Genomic DNA, 25,269 nt, shown 5'->3' with positions numbered 1-25,269 from the left:
GAGAGAGAGAGAGAGAGAGAGAGAGAGAGAGAGAGAGAGATCGATCTTAGGTGTTTGGTATTAAGTGTCGGGCACTGTACTAGACGCTGTATTATTTAATTCTCAGAGCTCCACTAAACAGATCCTATCCTTCATTTTACAGACAAAAAGCAGGTTCAAATTAAGTTACCTCGCTTGTCCAAAGTCTCAGAGCTTGTAAGTCACAGCACTAGGCTTCAACCAAGCTTTGACTGTGAATCCCACGCTCTCCCCACAAGTCTTCATTCTCTCTAATGAAAGCCATTAAATAACCACTTCAAAATACATAACAGGAGACTTGTCAATGACGGTACAAGGGAACGGTCCAGGCAAACTTTATTAGAAAACATGAACGTATGGGCGATGCTGTGGAATAATGTCCATCCCTGGGGATCTTCAGCTGTAACGTGAGAGGGATAGCTGACGCCGGAAGGGCCAGATATGGCCACATTACCACACGCAGCTAACTGGCGACCTTCCCACGTGAACTGAACGTTTAACAGAGGAACCGAAAGCTGATGATCTTACAGTGCTAGGGGATTAACAAACCCAATTTCTTGTTCTCTCCTCTCAGCATCACCACGGAAGCATAAACTTTCCCTCTGCCTGAGTTTCAATCACTGTGGTGTGTTTATTTGTGCTTCTGTTAGCTCCCAGTCCTCACATGGGTCCCCCAACCTCCAGGTACGACTGTAACCAACAATGAATACAGTGCATTACTTGCCCAATTCAAACAAAATTATACTGAACTTAGGCGATTTAGACATTTAGGACTGGACCAGGCCCCCCATAAGCTCAACTGTGTCCCCACTGATCTCCATACCTGCAACCCAGACCCTCTATATCAGCGAAACATCTGGTGTGTGTGTGTGTGTGTGTGTGTGTGTGTGTGTGTGTGTGTGTGTGTGTGTGTGTGTTCGCACGGCAATAATTGGGTCGATTTCTCTTACTTTGGCATATTGTGCTCACAATAACCCTTGTACAAGAAACAACTTCCCACTTACATCTGTTACCTTGTCTCTTCCTCTAATCCTAGGTGCCCTGATAACATTTCCAACCAAGTACATTAGGGAATTATGGTCCAGAATCTAATTCCAATTGTCTTAAGGTTACCTGGGAGCTGAAATAATCTGGAGGAAGCCAGCAGAGGCCTGTGGAATGGGTCATTATAGGAAGTCTACTCATGCGTCAACCCTGGCAGAGGTAGTTATATATATAACTCAAGGGTTAAAACTCTGATCAATATATATCCCAGCTTATTATCTAAATGAAAGACTAAACTCTGTAAACAACCAAGCAGAAAAGGCATGGAATTAACATCAGTCCTCTAATTTTAGCTGTGAGGAAACACAAGGCCTGGAGTCCCACACATCTTCCCGGTAAACATCTGAGTCCCAGGCTCTTGGGCACTCCATTCTGAACCGAACGTCCCATGCCCTCAGCCCTCAAGGGGCTGTTATGAGGCAGCTTTAACCAGGCTGCTCACACAGAAGACGCCCTAACAATAGCACGAGGCGCTGCTGCCCCGGCACTAGATGGAGGTGTGCCATCCCCGGGCTGCCCAGCGGTGATCGGAGTGGCCTGGCCCAAAAGTCCTACCCACATGACGGCTGTGGTGACAGGCTGAGTCCAACAGGTTGCCAGTCTGTGAAGACAGGCTGACACAACTGTCAGAAGGCATTTAAGACAGAACTGGTCTGTGGGCAAAGACAGAAGTTGAAAAGATACACAGAAAGAAATGACAAGATAATAAAGGTACAAGAAGCAACGGAAGGGCCCAAGTTATGAAGAGATACAGATGTGTTAAGAGAGAAAAGAGCACCTTAGTCACCCTTGTCAGCACACACACAGTGGCTCTCCACCTTTCCTAACAGGAAATCGGAGCACATGCTCAGCTCTTCCAGATTTCAGTAGCGGGGCTATCAAATAGAGATGGAAGCTTTGGAAGTGGGGGACTTTGTGACCCATGACCTGTAACTCTACCCTTCCTTTCCCACCAAAGATAGAAGCCCCACTGAGAACAGCAGCCCAATTTCACTGCACCCCTCGCTGGGCCCGGGCGTCAGGAAAGCCTGCTTTCACCACTTACTATTAGCTGTGCAACCTCAGGAAAGTTACCCAGCCTTTCTGGGCCTCAGTTTCCATGTCTGCAATATCCTTAATTACTAAGTGAGACAAGTACAGAGCCTGATACACAGAAATGACCTCACATATGTTAGCTGCCTCCACTAATGTTGTCATTATTATCTGAAATACTCGGTTCCTTGTATGTACTCCACAAATACCAGCCCCTATTCGAACGAGGTAATGCTGTGCCCTCGCTTCCGCTGTAAAACAAGTTTGCTTCTTGCGGTATATCGAGAGCCACATTTCCCACATTTTGTGCTCTTTGTTGATATCCCTGTTTCAAGTGGCCTCCAAGCAGAGTGCGCGTAAGCACAAGAGACTGCGATGTGCCGTATGGAGAACATACGTGTGTTTAAGATGAGCTGCCTTCAGGCCGGAGTGATAGTGCTACTGGCCGGAAGTTCAATGTTACTGATCAACAATATACATTAAATAAGGTGTCTTTAAACAGAAATACCCTTAAAATAAAGCTACATGTTGAGGTGTGACCAGAGGTGTGAAGGAGCCCCGCTCCACATTTCTTCTGGAAGCAATGGCTCAGTATTCACTAATTCAGTGTTTGCCACAACTTTTCAGAATATCACCCCTGCAAGGAACAAGGACCAACTGTAGTTCACTAAAGGGAGAACCTGGGAGCGGGTGAGAACGTCTGGGGCACGAAGCGAGAAGGGAAGCGCCAGATCATGAATGGGCCTGTGTGTCCTCCCAAGACACATGGGCCTCAAATTGCTTCTAATGTGGTTACTGACTAGAAGACGATGGGCTTGGGGAGGGTCTGTACCTTCCCGAAGGATCCACTCCTAGTGTACCCCTGTGTCCGGCACAGATTATCTGCCTAACGCTGCCTAACAGGCTCTGCCTAACGCTGCCTCCTTGGCACACACTGTCCTCTTGGCCAGAACAGTGCCGACAACAGAGAGTCCTGGGAGCCACCACTTGTCTGGTAGCCACACTGAAAGCCACAACAAACAGTGACTAACGTATTTGCACTCAGTGTACATTAGCCACATTTCAAATGATCAAAAGCCACTTTGGCTGGTGGCTCGTATGTTGGGCAGTGAAGGCCTAGGATATCCTGGACACCCGCCCAGGTCTGGCGGCCATCTCCCTGCCTCTCCTAAGAATCCAAGTGTCGTCTGATCAATCCTCTCCCCTACCGGAGACCAGTTACTTTTCTCTGGTACTAGTGGACAGGACAAAACCTTAAAATAAACAGCCATTAAATAAACGAACAGGAGGATATAAGTGCAAGAACGCAATCAGCTATTTTAGAAATCATCTAACAGGTAGGAGAGTACACCAACGGAGACCAAAGACAAATGACAAAGCTACAGCCTTACAAAAGGACAGCAACTTGTCTGTCCCCCTCCCCCAATTCCCCAATAAAATCTTTAAAAGAAGAAGGGGGAAAAAAAAGCTACAGCCATACTTTACTTTCCCACTCATTTCCAAGGATCCAGTTACAAGGATTGAGGTAAAACCTTTCCACCATGAATCCTGACAAGAAAGCGTGACATCACCTAGAAATAAATATGCCTGTTAAGCATTCAAGTTTGACAAAGTATAAGTGATCCCTCTCTGAAAGACTATACAGGCACCAACTCCTCTCTCAGGAATTTGCATGGACATAAAATGACTGACAAGTCACTGGTGTGTATTCGGGGGTGCTCTCGATGTCTGAAAACAAGGATCTTCATTTGCACTCTCCCGTTTTTATACCTGAGCGCTCCATGGTAGCACTGCAGTGAATTAAACGACCTTGGAAACAGCAAGGTCTCCACTTGCCAAGAAAAGGAGAGATGGCTAAGTAAGAAAATACGTAGCACATACCCTCACCTTCAGAACTATTCCCCACAACTCCCCAACTAATCTCATGGTAATTCGTAGTCCATTTCTTGTACCAACCTCAGCTATCCCACATTAATGCTCTCTCCATAGCGTCTTCCTCTAATGCAGGTTTCTGAATTAGCTGTGAGTTTCTTTTCATGAATGTTTCTTTCCCGAGCAAACCAAGCACCATTTAAACAATGCTTTAGTCTTAACATATTTGAAGTGGAATAGAAGTGAAGTTTATTAACAGTCCAGACATTAAAAAAACAGAATCACTTCAACCTTAATATAGTTCTCTCCTTGTCCCTATGTTCATTTTGTTCTCATTCCAGAATAACCCAGCAACTTCAATAATAGCACCATTTGAATCCAGTATACATAGTAATTTAGAGCACAGCCTCTGGGGGCAAACTACCTGGCTTTCAGTGCTACTCCATTACTTACTAGCTGTGTGAGCTTGGACAAGTTACTTTACCTCTCTGTGCCTCCATTTCCTCAGCTGTAAAGCAGGCACAGGTTAGCACAAACAGTGTTGTTGTAAGGACTAATCAAATACAAGTGAGGTCCTTAGAATAGTATGTGGCATGTAATAAGTTCTACTAAAGATTAGCTTCATGGTTAACAAAAGCATGGTTGTTTCCTAATGTCGTTTTCCTCATCAAAAGAAAAGGAAAAATAAATGCAAAGCCCATAAAATGTTATCATTAATATGCATAAATAAAAATAACATTTAAAACTGGACATTTTCTAATTTAAAATCCTAAAACAGGGAAGCAAAATTTGGAAAGGCCAATTAAAAGCAATTTAAAAAAATTTTAAGTTCTTGTTATCCGATGAAGTTTCAACATAATATGTATCATTCATTTTGACTAGAGTTTAAGGGTTTACAGAAACAAAACAAATTTTAAATACAAGCCTCAAAAAATGCTTTTACAACCCTTTAGTCCAGCCCATTCATTTAGCATTATAATTTGATTTAACATCTCAAATGATAAAACCAAATATCTAGCGTCTACCTCAAGACAGGCATGCCTCGTTTCATTGTACTTTGCTTTAGTGTGCTTCGTAGATACTGTGTTTTTTACAAATTGAAGGTTTGTGGCAGCCCTGTGCTGAGCGAGCCTACAGGCGCTGTTTGTCCAACTGTCTGCTCCTTTCCTCTCTTTGTGTCACATTTTGGTAAATCTCGAAATAGTTCAAACTTTTTCATTATTATTATACTTGTTGTAGTGATTTGCAATCAGTGATCTCTGATGTTACTGCTGTTAACTGTTTTGGCGAACTTATTCAATAAATATGTGTGTTTTGACTGTTCCACTGGCTGGCCGTTCCCCCATCTGTCTCCCTCTCTGTGGGCCTCCCTATTCCCTGAGATACAAAATATTGAAATCAGACCAATTAATAAGCTGACAATGGCCTCTGAGTGTTCTAGTGAAAGGAAGAGTCACACACCTCTCTGCTTTAAATAAAAAACTAGAAATGATTAAGCTTAGCGAGGATGGCACGTTGAAAGCCAAGACAGGCTGAACGTTAGGTCTCTTACACCAAAGCTAGTTAAGTTGTGAATGCAAAGGAGAAGTTCTTGAGGGAAATGAAAAGTGCTATTCCAGGGAACACATGAATGATAAGAAAGTGAAACAGCCTTATTGCTGACATGGAGCAAGTTATAGTGGTCTGGATACAAGATCAAACCAGCCACAACATTCCCTTAAGTAAAAACCTCATCCAGAGCAAGGCTCTAACTCTCTTCAGTTCTATAATATAAAGGCTGAGAAAGGTGAGAAAGAGGCAGAAGTTTGAAGCCAGCCAAGGTGGGTTCATGGGGTTTAAGGATAGAAGCCCTCTCCATAACATAAAAGTGCAGGTTGAAGCAACAAGTGCTGATGGAGAAGCCACAGCAAGTTATCCAGAAGATCTAGCTAATGTAATTCATGAAGAAGGTGTCTACACAAAACAACAGATTTTCAAGGTAGATGAAACAGCTTTCTACTGGAAGAAGATGCCTTCTCGGACTTGCACAGCTAGGGAGAAGTCAGCGCCTGGCTTCAAAGCTTCAGAGGACAGGCTGGCTCTCTTGTTAGGGGCTCAGGCAGCTGATGCCTTAAGTTGAAGCCAATGCTCATTGACCATTCTGAAAATCCTAGGGCCCTTAAGAATTATGCTAACTCTCCTCTGCCTGTGCTCGATATATGGAGCAACAAACCCTGGATGAAAACACATCTGTTTACATCATGGTTTACTGAATATTTAACCCTACTGTTGGGACCTGCTGCTCAGAAAAAAAAAAGATGCCTTTCAATTCCTTACTGCTCAGTGACAATGCACCTGGTCCCCCAAGAGCTCTGATGGAGATGGCCAATGAGATTAACGGTATTTTCATGCCTGCTAACACAACATCTATTTTGCAGCCCATGGATCAAGGAGTAATTTTGACTTTCAAATCTTTTTATTTAAGAAATACATTTTGTAAGGCTACGGCTGCCATAGACAGTGATTCCTCTGATGGATCTGGGGCAAAGTAAATTGAAAACTTTCTGGAAAGGAATCTCCATTGTAGATGCCATTAAGAACATTCGTGATTCATGAGAGGTCAAAATCTCAACATTAACAGGAGTTTAGAAGAAGCTGATTCCAATCCTCATGGATGACTTTGAGGGGGTAAGACTTCAGTGGAGGAAGTCACTGCAGATGTGGTGGAAACAGCAAGAGAACTAGGACTATAAGTGGAGCCTGAACATGTGACTGAATGGTTGCAATTTCATGATAAAACTTAACAGATGAGGTGTTGCTTCTTACAGATGAGCAAAGAAAGTGGTTTCTTGAGATGGAAACTACTCCTAGTGAAGATGCTGTGAAGACTGTTGAAATGATAACAAAGAACTTAGAATATTACATAAACTTTGTTGACAAAGCAGTGGCAGGGTCTGAGAGGCTTGAATCCAATTTTGAAAGTCCTACTGTGGGTGAAATGCTATCAACCAGCATCACATGCTACAGAGAAATTGTGTGTGAAAGAAAAAGTAAACTGCGGCAGACTTCATTGTGGTCTTATTTTACGAAATTTCCACAGTCATCCCAGCCGTTTGCAACCACCACTGGGATCAATCAGCTGCCATCAACATCAACAAGGCAGGACCCTCCACCAGCAGAAAGATTATGACTCGCTGAAGGCTCAGGTGAGAGCTGGCATTTTTAAGCCAGAAAGTACTTTTTAATTAAGGTATGTACATTTGTTATGCATAATGCTGTTGCACACTTAACAGACTAGAGTGTAAACATAACTTTTATGTGCACTGGGAAACCAAAAAATGTGTGGCCTTTATTGCGATATTCGCTTTACTGCGGTGGGCTAGAACAAAACTCGCAGTATCTCTGAGGTGTGCCTGTACGCTACTCAACTTGACTGGTTTTTAAGGAGAAACAATTCATTTGAATCAAGATTATAGTATTTGGTGTTTCTCACAAAATCTTTAAGAAAATAGTAATAATTAAATCACCTTTAAAGTTAAAGCCGATGTAAGCCTATGTTATACTATATTAGTGATTATTACATCACAAGCTATAACTGTGCATGTTAACTAGGAGCTTGGTGAAAAGAGTCATTGCAACAACTCCCATACACACCAGAAATGTCAAATCTTACCTCTTTAATGCTAAAGACTACAACACTTGAGAGATATGGGTAAGCCAATCAATTCTAAACTTTCCCCGGCATTTCTGAGTGATAATTTTTAGAGGAAGCCTTGTAGGGGGTACCCGGGAACGATTTGCTGGCTGTTGCACAGACTTTTTCACTTCATGAATTTTATATCCTCCTGGCTTCCAAAGAATTAAAGTGTGTCTAAAATATAGCCCAGTACCTTAATCCTATCTGAATCTTCCCAAACATTTACTTTCACAAACAGAAAAATTCCTATGCACATATTTCATTAAGTTTTACAACGCCACATACTAAGATCACCCTGAATTCCATCTCTTCTTACCATATCTTTTTTACAAATTACAAAAATCGTTCAGAGAAGCAAACCCCCTCAGCCTGACAAGATCAGACCTGGTTATAATATTTGCGGTTAATCATTGTGGTTGGAATTCTGAGGTGCAGCGGGATTTGCAAGCTAGTCATCTGGCTTGTTTAGACACTCCCCTGACGTCAAAGCTTGTGTCTTTTAATTCTAATAATCAGACTGGGGTTCTTCCTCACTCCCCAACCTCCAAAAGGAAAGATATTTTTAGATAACACAACATACAAGTATTTTCAAATGTAAAGGGCTGATATCTGATGTCCTAGGAGAAAAACAATACGATCAGAAACAAGAACTATTCTAGTTTTAGGAAGACTGTAAATAAAATGAACTTATTTCTGTGATGATACAATGGAAACAGGAACCAGCATAGATGGATACCAGTTAAAAGTACCATTCAAACTTGCTCACGTGAAAAGTCACTCACAGAGTCATCAGGCATGTATTCTCTGATTGGCCAAATAAGTTTTACCCAAAATTCCTTTTAATGATTTAAAATCCTGATAAGATACAGTAAGTTCTCGCTAACGTCCTCGATGGTTCTTGGAAACTTCAACTTCAAGTGAAACGACATATAATGAAACCAAGATTTCGTAGACTGGTATAAACAAGAATTAAGTTCCTATGGCATAGCTGTGTCACAAAAACATCACCAAACTTCTGAAGACCCCAAACACCTTTAATATTAAACACTGAAATACATGTGAGCTATACATGTTTAAGGACGATTCATAAAAACAAGTAAGATCATTATTTTCTACCCACTTATTCCAGCTCAGGGTCACAGGTGGCACGAGCCGTGACCCACCTGGACAGCATGCCCTTCCCTCGCAGGGCCACTCACACCCACACCCACTCAGACAGGGAGAATGGAGACATGCCATCAGCTCCTGTGCACATCTTTGGGATGTGGAAGGAACCCGGAGAATACCCACAGACACAGGGAGAACATGCAAGCCCCACACAGTGGCCCTGCTGGAATCATCCCCCTGCCCACCCCATCAATGTTATAGCGAAGCAACATTGAACAAAATGATGTTATTTGAGGACCTGCTGTACAGGATAATTACATTTACTGAGGCTGGGTTCCAATGACAGTTTTAAGTTATTGTGTTGGTTTCAATATCTTATTTGCCCTTGCTTTCTCTTACTGTTTCATAGAGTATCTTGTAATAATAGTAGGTGCTCAATAAAAACACCTTGAATTATTCCAAAATCCTTGGCTCACTTCAAAGGCTTTAGAAAAGGCAACCAAATAAAATTTAAAAGCAAGAACAAAGGAAGTCAAAAAAGCTCAAATAAGCTGGCCATAAAATTTTTATTATTCAAAAATTTTAACATCCGATGCTAGCGACTTTGGGGCTGAAACCAGTGTGTAACCCTATCTTACAGCCTACTGACAAGAATGTGGGAAAGTCCTACAATTAAAAGGAAAATTCCAACAGTCAAAACCACAGTTAATTAACTGTTTATTTGAACCAACTTGTCTTTTTATGTAGCTAGATTAAACTAAGGTGCCAGAGGTTTTTTTTAAAGAAAATCCCATGATAAGATTAATGATTTTTAAAACTCTATTGTGCTGATATGGTTTATAGATATTATAAGAAATTCTCCTGACTTAGTATAATTAAAAATTAATGTTTGAGCTACTCTCACCATCTTTTATTGAAAAAGATAAAAGAATTCTTTGCAAACTGTCTATACAGTGCATGATAGCCTTAGAGATTCCCTACCTGCTCCAATTTCAATTTCAAAAGGGAGATGTAAACAATATAGTTTAATTTCAAAATATGTGATTTGGAAACATACACACACCCCAAATCGGGCATATCTGGTCTAGAAGTTAAATTAAAAATATATTAGTGAATTTATTCCTCAGGTACATACTGCATAATAGTTAACCCCTTTCAGATAAAGTTTATGATTATCTTTCACCAATCTCAGATTTTTAAGTACTACACCTTCCAAGGTTAAAAGGTACAGAGAAAGGCTGAGCAAATTAATAGCATTAGCATGGGCAAAAGTGGACAAGCAGAGTTTAAAGATTAACTGAATGTTTTTAGCTTTCTGAGTATAGTAGCATAAAAATATAATAACCCAGAGAAAAGTTAGGTACGGGGTGTGTGTGTGTGTGTGTGTGTGTGTGTGTGTGTGTGTGTGTGTGTCAAAAAATCATTCATTCCAGGTCTCAGCCAAATAAGAAAGCTTTACTTATTACCTAACCAAAAATGAAATAAATTCAAACTCACTGCAAAGCTCCCTTTCAAGCAGAATTACAAAAGGATATTGAAAAAATAAAATAGAGATAGAAACAGAAAGCTTATATTTATTTATTCCTTAATGACTAAGATTTGCACTGGATCCTTCTTCTGACTTTTTAGAAAATGCTTACCAAAATATTTCCTACAACAAGCAGGAGACTGTACTTGGCCACAGAGAGAAACTGCAAGAAATCTTTAATCACTAAAAAAACCCACAAAAGACATAAGCACAAGGAGGAATCAATTTGGATCGCATTGTATCTGTTTGTTCCTGAGAACGTTAGCACTGCCTGGTTGTCATGCTCAGTTCTCCCTCTGACAACACGCACATCCAATCCACAAGCACACAGAATTCCAAGAACATTACCAAATATCAAGTCACAGCACTTGTGAAACACACCTTGTAATTGTCCACAGCCTCTGCAGTTCAAACCAGAGCGCAGCAGCTTGTCTTTATCTTCACCAGTGATGTAAATAAAAATACCATACATCACTCTTCCAGAGGAAAAAAAAACCACCCCACAATTAGCAATAAATTTATTGCCTCAGAGATAAATCTGCTCTATTAACCCAAACCAGCATTACGCCTTGATGTAAACCTAAGCACATGCTGAGCCCCCCGCCGCACGTCTCCTCTATCATCTGTGTCTAACGATAGCTGACAAACTAGCCTCACAAATCCTTTTTTAGCCGCTGATCAGACAGATCCCCCTTTGACAATCCAGCATGGTGGAACACTCGAAAATTCTTCCTGCTTCTATTCTATTGCTTGCTCTAAAAACGAGTTTCCTTTTCATTGAGATAATAGCCTTTTCTGCAGTCACATGACTCAGAAGCTACATTAGCAGAGCTTTATGATAATAGACTGAGTAAGCCTCTACCCTCTCCTCGATGTCTCTCTCTCTCTCTCTCTCTCTCTCAAACACACACACACACACACACACACACACACACACACAATGCAAACATGTATTCACATACACAAATCTAAAATTATTCACTCTTCTTGGAAGTATCATAATAAATAAAAGAAATATAACCCTAAAATGAAAACGCTAAGAATTTCTAGATCTGCTGCTAAAAATAACTGCTAGCAACAAACATTGTGATGCATGGTCTTCCTCCTTGCAGGAGGGTGCAGCACACTGGCCGTGAACACTCCCCCATGAGCCGTAACGAGAAGTAGGACAGTTAGAAGAAAATGTGAACGGTCTGGTTCTCTCGAGCTTTGCCCTCAATGATATAAATCTGATCACTCCAGCATAACGAATGCTTTGGAGACATTATAGTATCCACATACTGGAAATTAGTTCTTTGTATTAGTAAAACACATGTAAACACTCTTTGTAACACCAAAATGTACTTTTATTAGGGATATGTCCTCATGAAGTAACTTAGAAGTCGTTTCAGGCAGAAAACCACTCCCATAGCCACAACAACCTTTAAAAGTAATACTCAAAAGTTCCTTCAGGTCTGGTCAATTTGCTCTATTTCTGGCAATTAACTCTCAAAACACCTATGTGAAACTAGTAGCACAGTGCCTGACACACAGTGGCTGCTCCTTATTTTTTCTTTAACTGTTTCTAGTAACAGGCTGAAACACTAGACAAAGAGCAGCAGATTATATTGCATGCCTAGTTCATTTTCAGTTATGGTTTGTTTCATGTTAAAAATTTTAAATCTACCAAGCAAGCACCTTTGGGAAGTTGTTTACGTATCAGAATGTGTTGAGAAGTCAAAATGGAGAAAAGGAGAGGGTGAGGAGTTTCCCCAGCAGAAAGCCACGCTGTGTGGGAAGAACGCTGTACCCTGAGATGAGAAGAAAGCCTGCGAAGCTGCAGGCTACCGAGAAGCACCACCTTCCATTTCTTGGCTATGATTATTGCCTTGGTTTTCCTCATCTCAAAAATGGAAAGAAAGCATAGGAAAATATTTTGACAATTTTTTTTAACTTTTATTTGTGGTAAAATACACATAGCATGCAAGTTATCATCTTAACCATTTTAAAGTGTACAGTTCTGCAGTGATAAGCATATTCACACTGTTTTGCAACAGATCTCCCGAACTTTTTCATCTTGCAAAACTGAAACTGTACACCCATTAAACACCAACTCCCACTTCCGCTCCGCCCCCAACCCTGGCAACCACTATCTACTTTCTGTTTCTATGAATTTAACTACCTCATATAAGTGGAACCACCAGTGTTTGTCTTTTTGTGTGTAGATACTTTAAAGGATAATTATTTTAATACTTGTAGATCAAGACAAAGAGTTTGTATCTTATAAATTCATTTTACATAAACTGAATTATTCATAAGTAAAGCAAACCCAACTTATATTCTTTAATACAGAAAAACCAAGAATTGTTATAGATACAACTGCACAGAAGGGATTATTTATCCCATGAACTATCTGTACAAAAAAAACTGTAATTTGTCAGAACTCAAAGAGTTTGACGGTCCTAATTCCAAAACTCTTAGTTCGCTCTAATTATATTAACCACTCAACATATAAATAACTTGGGTAGGATGGAGTGGGTGTTTACTAATTCTCTTTAAGTTACCGAAGGGCTACCCTAACAACTAACAGCCTGAAATTATCTCAGAGGTGATCAATGAACATAAGCTTCCATGAGGACCTGAACGAAGACATTCAATTAGAAAATGTTTAAATTTAAAAATTTAAAACGCTAGCACGTGGCAACACCTTATCTATCACAAGCCAAAGCACAATTCAGACTTTTTAAGATAGCAAAACTAATTGGTAGCTACAATGCTTTTAATAGCCACCTAAATATTTTCATTACGTGCTTAAAATCTAAAAGTCAGTAATCAGCCAGGAAACCATATGCAATTAATGCATCCTAGGAAATTAGTCTCACAGTAGATATGAGAGAAAACTTTTTAGAAGAATAGTACAAGAACTGCAGAGGGCAGCTTTGTGAAATCCATCTACCTAACTTGGTCCTTTTGCTGCTCATGTCATCAAACCTTTGGTTATCTTAAAAATCACTGCTTTCTACAGAAGTAGGGTGAGGTCACAGACACTGAATGAACACCATGTGTGTCCTTTATTAACTACAGTGGAGTTTTTACAACTTGTTTCTGAGACAAATCGTGGGCCACAGCAAAATGTTGTGAATTCCCGGATGGAATCAATTGCAGTAAGAAAACGTCTCCTGCCAAACACATCTAAGTAAAATGTCTCCATCCAGATTCCGTGCTCACACTTCAAGATGTTTTGCCGTTAGCAAGCCTGTCCCTCTGTCATGTTTTCTGCTGGCAAGCACAAATAGGCACAACTGTCCAACTCCCCCTCTGAGTGCAGAAGGGGGCTGCAGCAGATTCTATCATTAGGAATTTTAAGTTTTTTTCTTCACCAAGGCGGTAGTGTTTACAAGGGAATTAGACTACACAATTTGTAAAGCTATTTCTAGCTTTAATGTTTTCTGATGGCATATATATATAGATATATATCATCATATTATATATGATTGTAGTTCATTTCTTATAATAAGGACCCAAGAGCACTATGTTATAGTTTTTAATAAATCGGGGTGAAATCTACGTTCTGTGCAATAAACAGAGCTTAAGAGCGCTGACCAATGAAAGCACCCGTGTAATCCACACTCCTATCGAGATCCAGATCACTTTCATCACCCCTGAAAAGTTCTCTTGTGCCCATTCTCAGGCTACCTCCACTTCCTTATTCCCACCAATAAACGCTACACTCTAATTTCCTGTCATCACAGATTAATCTTGCTGCTTCTAGAATTTCAAATCAATGGAATTATACAATAAGCACTCTTTAGGCTTAAACTTCATGTTTAAGTTTCTGAGGTTCATGTGTGTTATTGTGCATATTAATAATCTGTTCCTTTTTAATGCTAAGGGTATCCCACTGTATGAACACACCACAGTTTGTTTATCCCTTCACCTGCGGATGGACATTTGCGTTGTTTCCAATTGGGGGTGGTGGTGTGGTAAATAGAATTCTAAGATGGTTCTACAAGAACCCCACCCTCTGGTGTGCACACCCTGCATCACCCCCAGGACTATAAATACGGTGCATTTTTTACCCCAACAATTAGGTTACTCCGGCACAGATGACGTTACGATAGGGAGATTACTGAGGTGGGCCTGGCCTGGTCGTGAGTTTTCTCCAGCTGGCAGTAGAAGTCAGAAATTTGAAGCACAAGAAAGGTTCGATATGCCGCTGGTGACATAAAAAGGAGGAGACCACATGACCAGGAATGCAGGCAGCCCCTAGGAGCTAAGAGTGGCTCCCAGCTAACACCCGGCAAGGAAACGGGGCCTCCGCCCGGCAGCTGCAGGATACTGAATTCTGCCAACACCACGAACGAGCTGAAAGTGGACTTTCCCCCCAGTTCTCGCTCTGCTGCACCTTCGTTTCAACCTGTGAGACCCTCAGCAGAGAAGCCAGCCCCGTGATGCTGAATCTCTGATCTACAGAACAGTGAGCTCATCAATGCTGCAGTTGATTTGTGTAATTGGTAACTCAGCAAAAGAAAACTAATACAGGGTTATTCCACACAAGCCTTCAGTACAGATGTCCACGCCTGTACTAGGCCTAAGCTTGCATTTCGTGGAGGTGAGTATCGAGGACTGGAGTTGCTGCCTCACAGATGAGTATGTTTTTATAAGAAATTGTCAAGCTGCGTTCCAGAGCGGTTTCACGGTCACACCCTCCCATCAGCCACGTGTGAAAGCTCTGGGTCTCCACATCCTCACCAACATTTGGTTGTCAGTCTTTTTAATTTTAGCTGAAATCCTGTCTCTGTTAGCAGCAGTCTCTACTTATGAGGCATAAACCTCATCTACATCCTTCTCTGCAGTTTTATAACATTTATAGCCAATGCCACCACATCTAGGCCTTCTCTGTACGGCTACCAGGGGCTGGGTTCCTGGGCACTGGGTACAGATGCCAGAGGCAGGGCTCATGCCTTTTATCCTCTCAACTCTCATCCTAGTGCTACTTCTGTGGTCAAATTTACATGCTGACGGTTCTTGTTCCTTCAAAATGCAATTATGTAGCAACATGAAAAAATGCTTTTGAAGAGGTCACTTTATAGTGAGGAAAGATCATGGCCTTGGAGTTAAACTTTCATTCGAATCCGCAGACTACACAACTCGAGCACATTCCTTCACCTGTCCGAGGCTCAGGTTCCTCACCTGTATGTGGGGGTGGGGCATACCTGTCCTGTGTTGTTAGTGTGAAGACTCTGTGATTATGTGAGAAGCAGGTCGGTCAGTGCCTGGCACAGGGGGACATCAACTGACAGTAGCTGCTGTTACTAGCTCTTGGCTCGAGATGTTCAGCAAAAAGAAGAGGGAAACAAGGTACATCTATTAGAACCTCCAGGAAAGACCGGAAGAGAAGGCATTCAGTGATAAGGGCGAGTTCTGTGGATGAGACCAAAGGGGATTTTCATTCTAATTTCCAAACTTTTAGTAATGTTGCTTTCATAATTTTAAAATATGACAAAATGTTGGTAACTTCTAAAGCTGGGTGAAGGTACTTGGGGGTTTATAATCCTATTCTAAATTTCCATAATACTAATTTCAAAAAATAGACTTGAGTGCACTGTACCAAAAAAAGGCAAATCTTTATAAAAGATTTCTTGATACAGTATGACCATATATTTTATTTATTCACATGAATTAAATTGAGATAAACTCTGAAGGTGTGACATTTAACAAGCTGCTGATTGTGAACAAACTTTAAGTCATTTAAATTATTAATAAGCCCACTAGCACTATAATTCAATATTATAGCTTGAATATCAGATTTTTAAAACCTGATAAAATATCATAGAGTAGTTCATCTATCTGTTTAAAATATATATATATATATATATTTTTTTTTTTAGCTGAGCCATCCTGCCACCTGTTGGCAGCTCAGCGGCTGCTCAGCTCAGGCCAGGACTCGAACCGCTATTGCTCAGAGCTCAAACTTGTGAGCGAGCTCTTAACCAACTGAGCCACTCGGCCAGCCCTTAAATATATTTTAATGCAGTGAGGAAGAAGTTTCATAAGCAGTCAGAAAGAAAGTGAAAAGTAACAATGCCCCTGTGAATTGGCTGTTCACATCAGGCACACACAGCCATAGAATTTTGTCACTTGGACCGCTGACCTTCTTTTTAAGCGGTAAGCCAGGGATAGAGGCAAGGCCTATCTGTGAATGGACTTCCTGTGGACACCATCGTACTAACATTTAGCGAAAGAGGTCGTTCTTTTGATATGTAGGAAAATGAGCATTAGAGAAGACCCAAGTGTGCTGCCACAGTGAGTGCTCTTTCGTTGGGTTATTTCCACTAAAAGGCTTATGCAAACAGCAGCGCATAAACATCTAGGGTTCTACTGCAGCAGATTATACCCTCACAAAAGAGAGCTGAGGAAAAGGACTAGAGTGCAATCACTTCTAAAGAGGACTCGGCCAAGTTACCACTTCATGCAATGAAGTAATACACAAATAGTACACTACATTTCCATCTCAGCACTTGTACTTCATCCAAAGATTTCTGAGGCTTCAACTATTGAATCAGATTCCCAATTACTGCATATGTAAACTACTCTAAAGCAAGCCACCTTTAAAAGGTGCATTTATTCTTTGAAGTCACTGGAGTACCACTAGGTTACAGGTGAAATTCTTACGTGATCTGTTAGCCAGAATTAATGAGAACCCTAGCGGCCTATCAGGGTTTATAACTTTTATACCTCAGGCTTCCAAAACTGCCTAAGGCTCAGACCACAAGAATTTGATTCATTGATTAATTCAGTCCTCTGAGATTGGCATTATCCCCTAAAAATTTATAACAGGAACAATGACCATTTAGAAGTGTCAAATCTTGGGGCTAAAAATAATGTGAACACCATCTAGTCCTGGGATGCTTGAAGTCACCCATTTCAAATCCCCAGACTTTTTCAAATACCTAATTTCAGAATCATCTACAATTAATTAAGAAGAAAGCTTCCCAAACTGTGATTAAGAGGTCAAAAAGTAACCAAAGGCAGAGACTAGACCATACTGCTTCTTTAAAATGTTGGAGGCTCGAGGTTGCAGGAGTGAGACCAAAGAGCCACAGGGCGGCCTGTGACAGTGAGTGAGGGCCAGTGTCCTTGTCATCCCCGATCTGTGGCTTAACCAGACCTGCTCTTCTGACCCTTGCTGCCCCCTGGGTCCCTTATGCATTGACTTCTTCCAAAAGGAGCCAAAAGGGAGTGCCAGTCACACACACAGCTCACTGTTCTCACTGTGTCATAAAGGAGCGCCACACAGGTAACTGACAGTGCGACTTTTATGCTCTTTCTTGACAACCTGTTTTAACTAAGATGTGGCTCAAAGTTTTCATTTATTTACAAATTTGGCCATATAAACAGAATCATCGCAGTTAGACATAAAGCGTCTCTTTGAGGAGAGGCTATATTCTGAATAATTATTCTGCAAATAATTATTCATGCCTTCCAAGTGTCCACAGGCCCGAGGGGCACCTGTGAAAGGAGCTAGGCGACATGTGCTGTGTGTTTATAAGACTGCACCTCTCACCGTGTAAATCGCTGTATCTTAGCACCCCAAGCCAATGTCTGACGCAACTTCAACTGTCACGTGGTAAATGCTTTCGAAGGAGGTGGATGGTTTCTTTCCTTTTCCCCTCACTCCTTCAGCTCTGTTTTTCTGCTTTCTCCTTATTCTCTCCTTCCTTGTCAAATGTAGTTAAGATTATTTATCCTTGTTTGAAAGAGGGTAATAGTAACTTCAATCATAGTGGCAGGCATGGGAAAAGAGGGGAAATACCATTAGAGAAAAAAAAAGAAGTATTTCTTTCAAGCCCCACAGGCCACAGGAAAAACATTTTTGACATCTGACCTGACGTCTTTCACTTCTTTCTTGCTCTCATTTTCTTTTTTGGCTCTAGATTCATTCACTTCATTCGACCAATATTTATTCAGTTACCCATGTTGTGTAAGGCAGTAAGTCAGGTGTTAGGGACACAAAATTGAACAGAACAAAATTCCTGTCCCATAATCAAGAAGGGCAGACAGAAAAGTTGGCAAAACTCATGAAACAGGAAGGTCTGGGCTGTGACAGAGCAAAGAGAGACAATACCTGACTGAATGGGAGGGGACAGGCAGGGCTGCAGAGGACGGCAGCACAAGCAGGGCTGCGGCAAGTGCGTGAGGAGGGAAGGGGAACCACAGGTGCAGACGCCGGAGAGCGTGAGATACATTTCTCACTCGGGCTCCTAAGGCATCCCTGTGACCAGAGCAAAAGGGAACCTCAGAGAAGGTGATGGGAGAAGGCACAGCAGAGGTGGGCGCGCGCCCGATGAGGGTGGGCTTTGTCTGCACAGCGAAGGAGGCGGAGAGGCATCCTGCCAGGAATGGGGAGCCTACAGGTTCTGAACAGTTGAAAACCATTACTTGTTTTTGTTTTAAGTTTACCATAGTTACGGGCTTCAAGAAGTGGTATGAGTTAGGTAGAGTAGTTAGGAAGTTGTAGGAATATTAGTGAGACATGATGAGACTATATGTAAGGTAAGATACCTAGCTAACCTTCAAAAGTCTACAAATAAACCCTCACATAATGGTCAACATTATGTCGACAACAAATGATTTTGACAAGGGTGCCAACAGTATTTCAATGGGCCTTGCTTTACATTTGTCTTTTCAACAAATGGTGCTGGGATAACTGGACACCCACATGCAAAAAAATGTTATAGACTCTTAGCTTACAATTACAGAAATTAACTCAAAGTAGATCAAAGTGAGAGCTGAACCTATAAAATTCTTACAGGGAAACACAGGGCAAAAGCTTCATGATGTTGAATTTGATAACGATTTCTTGGATATGACACTAAAAGCACACATAACCAAAGAAAAAATAGATTAAGTGAAACTTCATCAAAATTAAAATAAGAACTTTTGTGCATCAAAGGATACTGTCAATAAACAGGCTGTAACGGCAACCTATGGAATATGGGAGAAAATGTTTGCAAATCATATATTTAATAAGGGACTGATATCTAGTGTGTGTGTGTGTGTGTGTGTGTGTATACAATTCCTACAACACAACAACAAAACAAACAATCTGATTTTTAAAATGAGCAAAGAATTTGAACAGGCCCTTCTCCAAAGAAGACATACAAATGCCCAATAAGCACAGGAAAAGGTACTCATTAATCATTAGGGAAATGCAAATCAAAAGCATGATGAGATACCACTTCACATCCATTAGGATGGCTGTTATCAAAAAACCAGAAAGTAAATATTAGTAAGGATGTGGAGAAATGAGAACCCTCGTACATTGCTGGCAGCATGGAAAATTGGCACAGATACTATGCAAAAATTCATGCTCGCTCCTCAAGAAAACATAGAAATACCATATGAATTCCACTCCTGGATATGTACCCCGAAGAAATGAACGCAGGAACTTGAACAGATACTTGTACACCCATGTTCACAGCAGCATTATTCACAATAGCTGAAAGGTAGAAGCAACCCAAGTGTCCACTGACAGAGGCATGGACAAGCAAAATGTGCTACAGATGTACAATGGAATATTATTCAGCTGTAAAAAGGAAGGAAAGTTTTACATATGCTACAAGAGAGATGAACCCTGCAGATATGCTAAGTGAAATAAGTAAGTCACAAAAAGATTAGAACCTTGTATATGAGCTTCCAAGAGTCGTCAAATTCAGAGGCAGTAAGTAGAATGGTAGTTGCCAGGGAATGGGGGTGGGGGGTGCGGAGGAATGGGGAGTTAGTGTTTAATGGCTACAGACTCTCAAGTGGGGAAGATGAAAAAGTTCTGAAGCTGGATATTGGCGATGGTTGTACAACAGTGTGAATACACTTAATGCCATAGAATTGTAACTCAAAAATGGTTAAAACAATAATTTTATGTATATTTTACCGCAGTTTTTAAAAAGTTTAATACATCCATAACTTAGTTAGAAATGGTATACATATATTCAGAGTTTTGCTTATATTTTCAATATTGTCATTACTGCCTCAATGAGTATTCTTTGTCAGCTGCCAAAATTGGGAAGATTTACTTGGATTCATAAGAAGAACGTACCTAGTGATACCTAGAGACCTCAGTTAGAACGAGAATTACACCTGGCATCTAACAAGGGAAACCAAAGGACAACACACACATGTGACCGGTCCTTTAGGAATGAGATGTCTGGCCTGTTTGATAACGATTACATCCTCCAAGTCTGGTGTAGCCACCTGCTGGGTGCCCAAGGTTTCAAGTGAGTCATGTTAATTATCAGTAGTCTAACAAGTATAATTACCCTAAAATTTAGGAGTATTTTCTGCCAAACTTACAAAACGGAAGATAAAACCAGGTGTCAACTATGCAAGAGAACCTCAATAAAAAGGTAGAGAACAATTTACTTCTTCTAGAAGAGAACTGAGAATAATTTGGATAGCTAAGATCCTCCTTGAGCAAGCAATAAAAAGCACACATAGGCAACTCTACATCATCTTGGCTGATTGATGATTCCTAGTTTATTTTTGTTTTACTGTAATAAAGTCATTGACATACAATTCAAAGACAAAAATACTGAGCACAACGTGAGATTCTGAGTCTCTCAAGGCTGAACCTTATCACGGAATCCATGAAGTCTGGCAAATGCACAACACACACGCAGTTCCCCTCTCTCCCCTTGCACAGCAGACACTGCTAATTAATCACTTCAGGGCCTGTGTGTGGCCTCTCGATTCTTCTCCACACAGTACTCCAGGCAATCACTATAATCAATAGGAGTTGGCACCAGAGATCAGGTCTGCCTGCCATCCCAGCACCAGGGCGACGGGGGGGTAGGGGGAGATGGGGGGCGGCCATGACCCTCACACAGAGAAGACTCAGGAGAAACTGCTAATGGAGAGAGGGTATCACCACAACACAACAGACCTGCCATAGTAGCCGGCTACGTGAATGGAAACGGAATCTGTGGATGGAAGCAGCTACCTCTCTTTTCTTAATCCTGTTTTAGGCATGAATCAAGATCCAGCCAAGCCCTCAGTGGTTCAATATAATGAACTCGGTGGTTCTTTGAAGACAGTTTTTATCCTTGGTAGGACTGAAGAAGCAAGGGGCACAATTAGGAATATGTTCTTGGAGTTTTGTTAGAAAAACGATTTGCTAGGAAAGAAAGCCTTCCCCAGCGGGAGGGGGAGGTTTCCAGCTACTCACTGCCTCTTCCTCCAATTTTGCTTCCTCCCGGGTTCCACTAAAACTATAAAACATCCCCAACCATTCCTAGAAACCGGCTGGCAGAATAGAGGGGCAGAGAAATGGAGGCCAATTCACAAGTGACAAAGTTTTTCTAAGATAAGAATCGAAACCAGCCTGCCACTGCTCTTGAGTGAAACCTGACCAAAATAGGAGCCAAAGTGTAGCTTTCTCATTGTTGTACATGGACGAGTCAAGACTGCGGCTATGCTATCCTGTCAGGTCAAACCAGACGAGATACTTTTATTGTTTTTGATGTTTTATTATATTTTCTCCTTAGACATGCCCAATTTCATTATAAAGGAGCCCGATTCTTTACAAGCAAGGCATCCTACACAGATTACATACAGCAAGTTAAAACTATTGGGATGTCGGAAAAGCCATGGCATCTTTTTAACTGTTTTTCGTTGCAAAAATGAGTCATGACTTTTCCGACAACCCAATAAGTAATAAAGAGAGGAAATAAAGCAATAAAGACACATTCTTTTTAATTGAACACATTTAGTGCTTACCAACTGCCAGATTGTGACGTAAGCTTTGTATTGATTACCATATATATTTCCTTATGACGCTCCTATGAGGTTGGTACTATTATTTCCCCCAATTTATAGGAAACAGATAAAGAGATGTGAAGTAAAAAGGCCAGGGCTGAACTCATACGGTCTGGTGCCAGAGTCTGTGCACGTCCACACTGGACTGTCCACTAAAAGAAGAGCCGGCACTCGGGCTTAATGACCGCCAAGTATGTGGGCAAGATGCCAGTAAGGTGCTTTGCGTGTGATGTCTCACTGGTTCCTCCAACTACCATATGACATCAGTTTACTTTTCCCCTTTTAGAGATGAAAACGCTGAGGCTCAGTGAGGTTAAATAACTAATCCAAGGTTACACAATAGAAAGATTGTGAAACACCAGTTATTGGCAGCGAAGTACGTGCCAGCCGCTCTGACATGCCTTATCTCTGTAACCCTCTCAACAGTCCTCCTATAATATAGGTACTAATTTATCCCCATTTACACCTAAGGGATTGGGGCTGGGAGAGATGGTTAGTAGTTTCAAGTCAAATTAGTAAGAACAAAAATCCAAACTCAGACCAGTTGAACCCCAAATCCCTAGTTTTCCCCCTCTGATACTGCTGTAAAAACAAACAAACAAGAAACTGTACATCAACTACAGTATGCAAGGCATTATCAGGGGACAAAGATGCTTCAGGTCCATTCCATAAGTTTGTAAGATAAAGAGGAAGAAAGGACTCTATGCAAATCACTCTAATTTCCATGCATCTGTTCATCAACTATTTATTGAGGTCCTTACTATGTGTGGGGCACTGCGGATAATGCAGTGAACCGATCAGACACAAATCTTTGCCCTCCTGCCCTTGTAATCTAGACAGGAACAATGAACAAAATCAGTAAGTAAAAGATACAATATGTAAGATAGTGTTAAGTGCTAAGGAGGAAATACGAATGCAGGGGCATTAGAAAAGAGGGTAAATTGGGGACATTTCTGATAGGACAGCCAGGGACTCTTGCTCTCTGCTAGACCTTTAGACAAGCGGCACGCCTCCAATCACTGTCACAGCCCAAAGCGTTCCCTTACCTTCCCCAATATGCCACGGGGTCACTGGCCCTCCTGAGAGCCACGATAAACGTACTTCTCACCATTCCCGTCAGCCTTGTACAAGCTGGCCTCTAGCAGACACCTTTTTTATTATTGTCGCTTGGCTTCAATGACACTGCACCTGTCATTTCTCTTCCTACTGCCCTGACTAGTGTTGGGTCCGCTTCTCCCTGCCACCAAGTCAAAAAGACAAAAACAAAAACTATGGGCATTGACTAACAACATCCTGCAAAGCCACTCCTTGCAGATGAGATCTGCTGATGCAGCGTCAGTGATTAGAGGGGCAGAACGGGCCCTGAGTGACACTGCCGGCCGCCAGTACCACCTCAGCCCTACCCCAGTGCCCAGCGGTCGGCCTCTCACAGGCATCTCTCCCTGAATGTGTCCAAAGCTGAGCTCCTCACCTCTTGGAGGAAGCTCCTCTTCCTGAATCTGCTGCTTCTCATTTCGTGTTATCCAGTAAGTCCTTTAACTCTTCTTTCTCTCTCAGCCTTCAAACCCAAGCAGCTCCCAAGATCTTGAGATTCTACTGTTAGTTTCTCTTGATCGCGTCACCCTCTTTCCCAATCGCTCTGCAACTGTTCATACCGGAATTTCCTCACCTCTTTTGTAGGCTCCCCAAGGGCTTCTCCGCAAGTCAGGTTTCTCTCCCTTACTCACTTAACCTATGATCACTATCCAATTCTATCTAGTGTCACAGTTCCTTCAGGTTTAACATGGGGATGGAGGTTACCATCAGCACTGCGATGAGGATTAAAACTAACCATCTAGCCCAGTTTTAATACCTAGTAAGGACTCAAGAAATGTCGGTTCTCTTTCCTATTCTCTTATGCTTACTCTCTGGAATCTCAAACAGAGACTTGGCCTTCAAGTGCCTGTGCAATCCACCTTGTTTTCCAGGTTTATCCACCACATAAATACTCCCCCAGCTCTGCGGTCTCAGTTCTCGCCAAACCGGAGAGCGCGGTGTTCTCAGACGAGGCCCGAGCACATCACTGCTCAGGCGTTCCATCCCTTCCACTCAGAGTGGCCTCGCCCAGCCATCCTCTGCCTGCCTAACCCTTCCTGATCCTCCAAGGTTTGCATGGCAGTAGCCGCCTCCTCGCCACGTCTTCCATCCAAGAGACCTTTCCCCTTTCTCAGTCCCCAGAAACATCAAAGGAAGCTGACAGCACCTTTCAGTCAATTTTTATTTTATTTTATAGTCAATTTTAAAATACTGATCACTTGATATGTGCCAAGCAAAGTATCAGGAAGTGATACATGTACCCCTATGCTCTTTGCAGCTTTAGTTACAAAAGCCAAGATATGGAGGCAAACTAAGTGCCCGTCGATAGACAAATAAAGAAGATGTGATATATATACGCATATATACAATGGAGTATTACTTGGCCATAAAAAAGAATGAAATCTTGCCATGTACGGCAACATGGATGGACCTAGAGGGTATTATGCTAAATGAAATAAGTCACACAGAGAAAGACAGCACCATAGAATTTCACTTAATGTGGAATCTAAAAAGCAAAATAAATGAACAAACAAAACAGAAACAAACTCATAGACACAAAGAACAAAGATGGGAGGGAATTGGGGAGATGGGTGAAAATAGTGAAGGGATTCAGAGGTACAAATTGCGTTATAAAATTAGTCACAGGGATATAAAATAAAGCATAGGGAATATAGTTAATAATATTGTAATAACTATGTATGGTGTCAGAGGGTACTAGATTTATCAGGGTGATCACTTTGTAAGTTATTGTATATAAATGTCTAATCATTATGTTGTACACCTGAAACATATGTCATTGTAATTGAAACATTAAGAAATTATTTTAAAAATAAATAAAATACAATTTAAGGAAAACATTTCTTTAGATGAAGAACTAAGTATTATATACCAATTAGGTGCACAAAATTCTTCTATGATATAAATACTAGGATTTAAATATAAAACTATGAGTCTCAGACACTAATGCTCAAATTTCAGAGTTTAAAGATATCAAAACAATGAATAAGAATAAGACACTCAATAAAACCCTCAATCCTTATACTTTTTTTTTTTTTAAGATTTTTATTGGGGAATTGGGGGGATGGGAACAGTGCTGGGGAATTGGGGGGAAGGGAAACAGACA

The 25,269-nt window shown here is 41.2% G+C and overlaps 1 protein-coding gene across 4 annotated transcripts in view; it reads right to left on the bottom strand.

The window, feature by feature from the left end:
- NCOA2 (nuclear receptor coactivator 2) overlaps positions 1–25,269 on the bottom strand; it is a 266,118-nt gene that overhangs the window by 116,783 nt on the left and 124,066 nt on the right. The window contains exon 1 of one of the 4 annotated variants that reach the window (XM_019625997.1): positions 10,659–11,095. The exons of the other annotated variants lie outside the window; for them this stretch is intronic. The gene's annotated coding sequence lies outside the window, so the exon portion shown is untranslated. Of the gene's footprint in view, positions 1–10,658; positions 11,096–25,269 lie in introns of those variants that run through there. 4 annotated transcript variants of the gene reach the window in all.

This window comes from Hipposideros armiger, unplaced genomic scaffold, assembly GCF_001890085.2.
Source record: "Hipposideros armiger isolate ML-2016 unplaced genomic scaffold, ASM189008v1 scaffold_650, whole genome shotgun sequence".
Lineage (NCBI taxonomy): Eukaryota > Metazoa > Chordata > Mammalia > Chiroptera > Hipposideridae > Hipposideros > Hipposideros armiger.
Note: the sequence above shows the minus strand (reverse complement) of the source record. Positions and strands in the feature narration are given on the sequence as shown.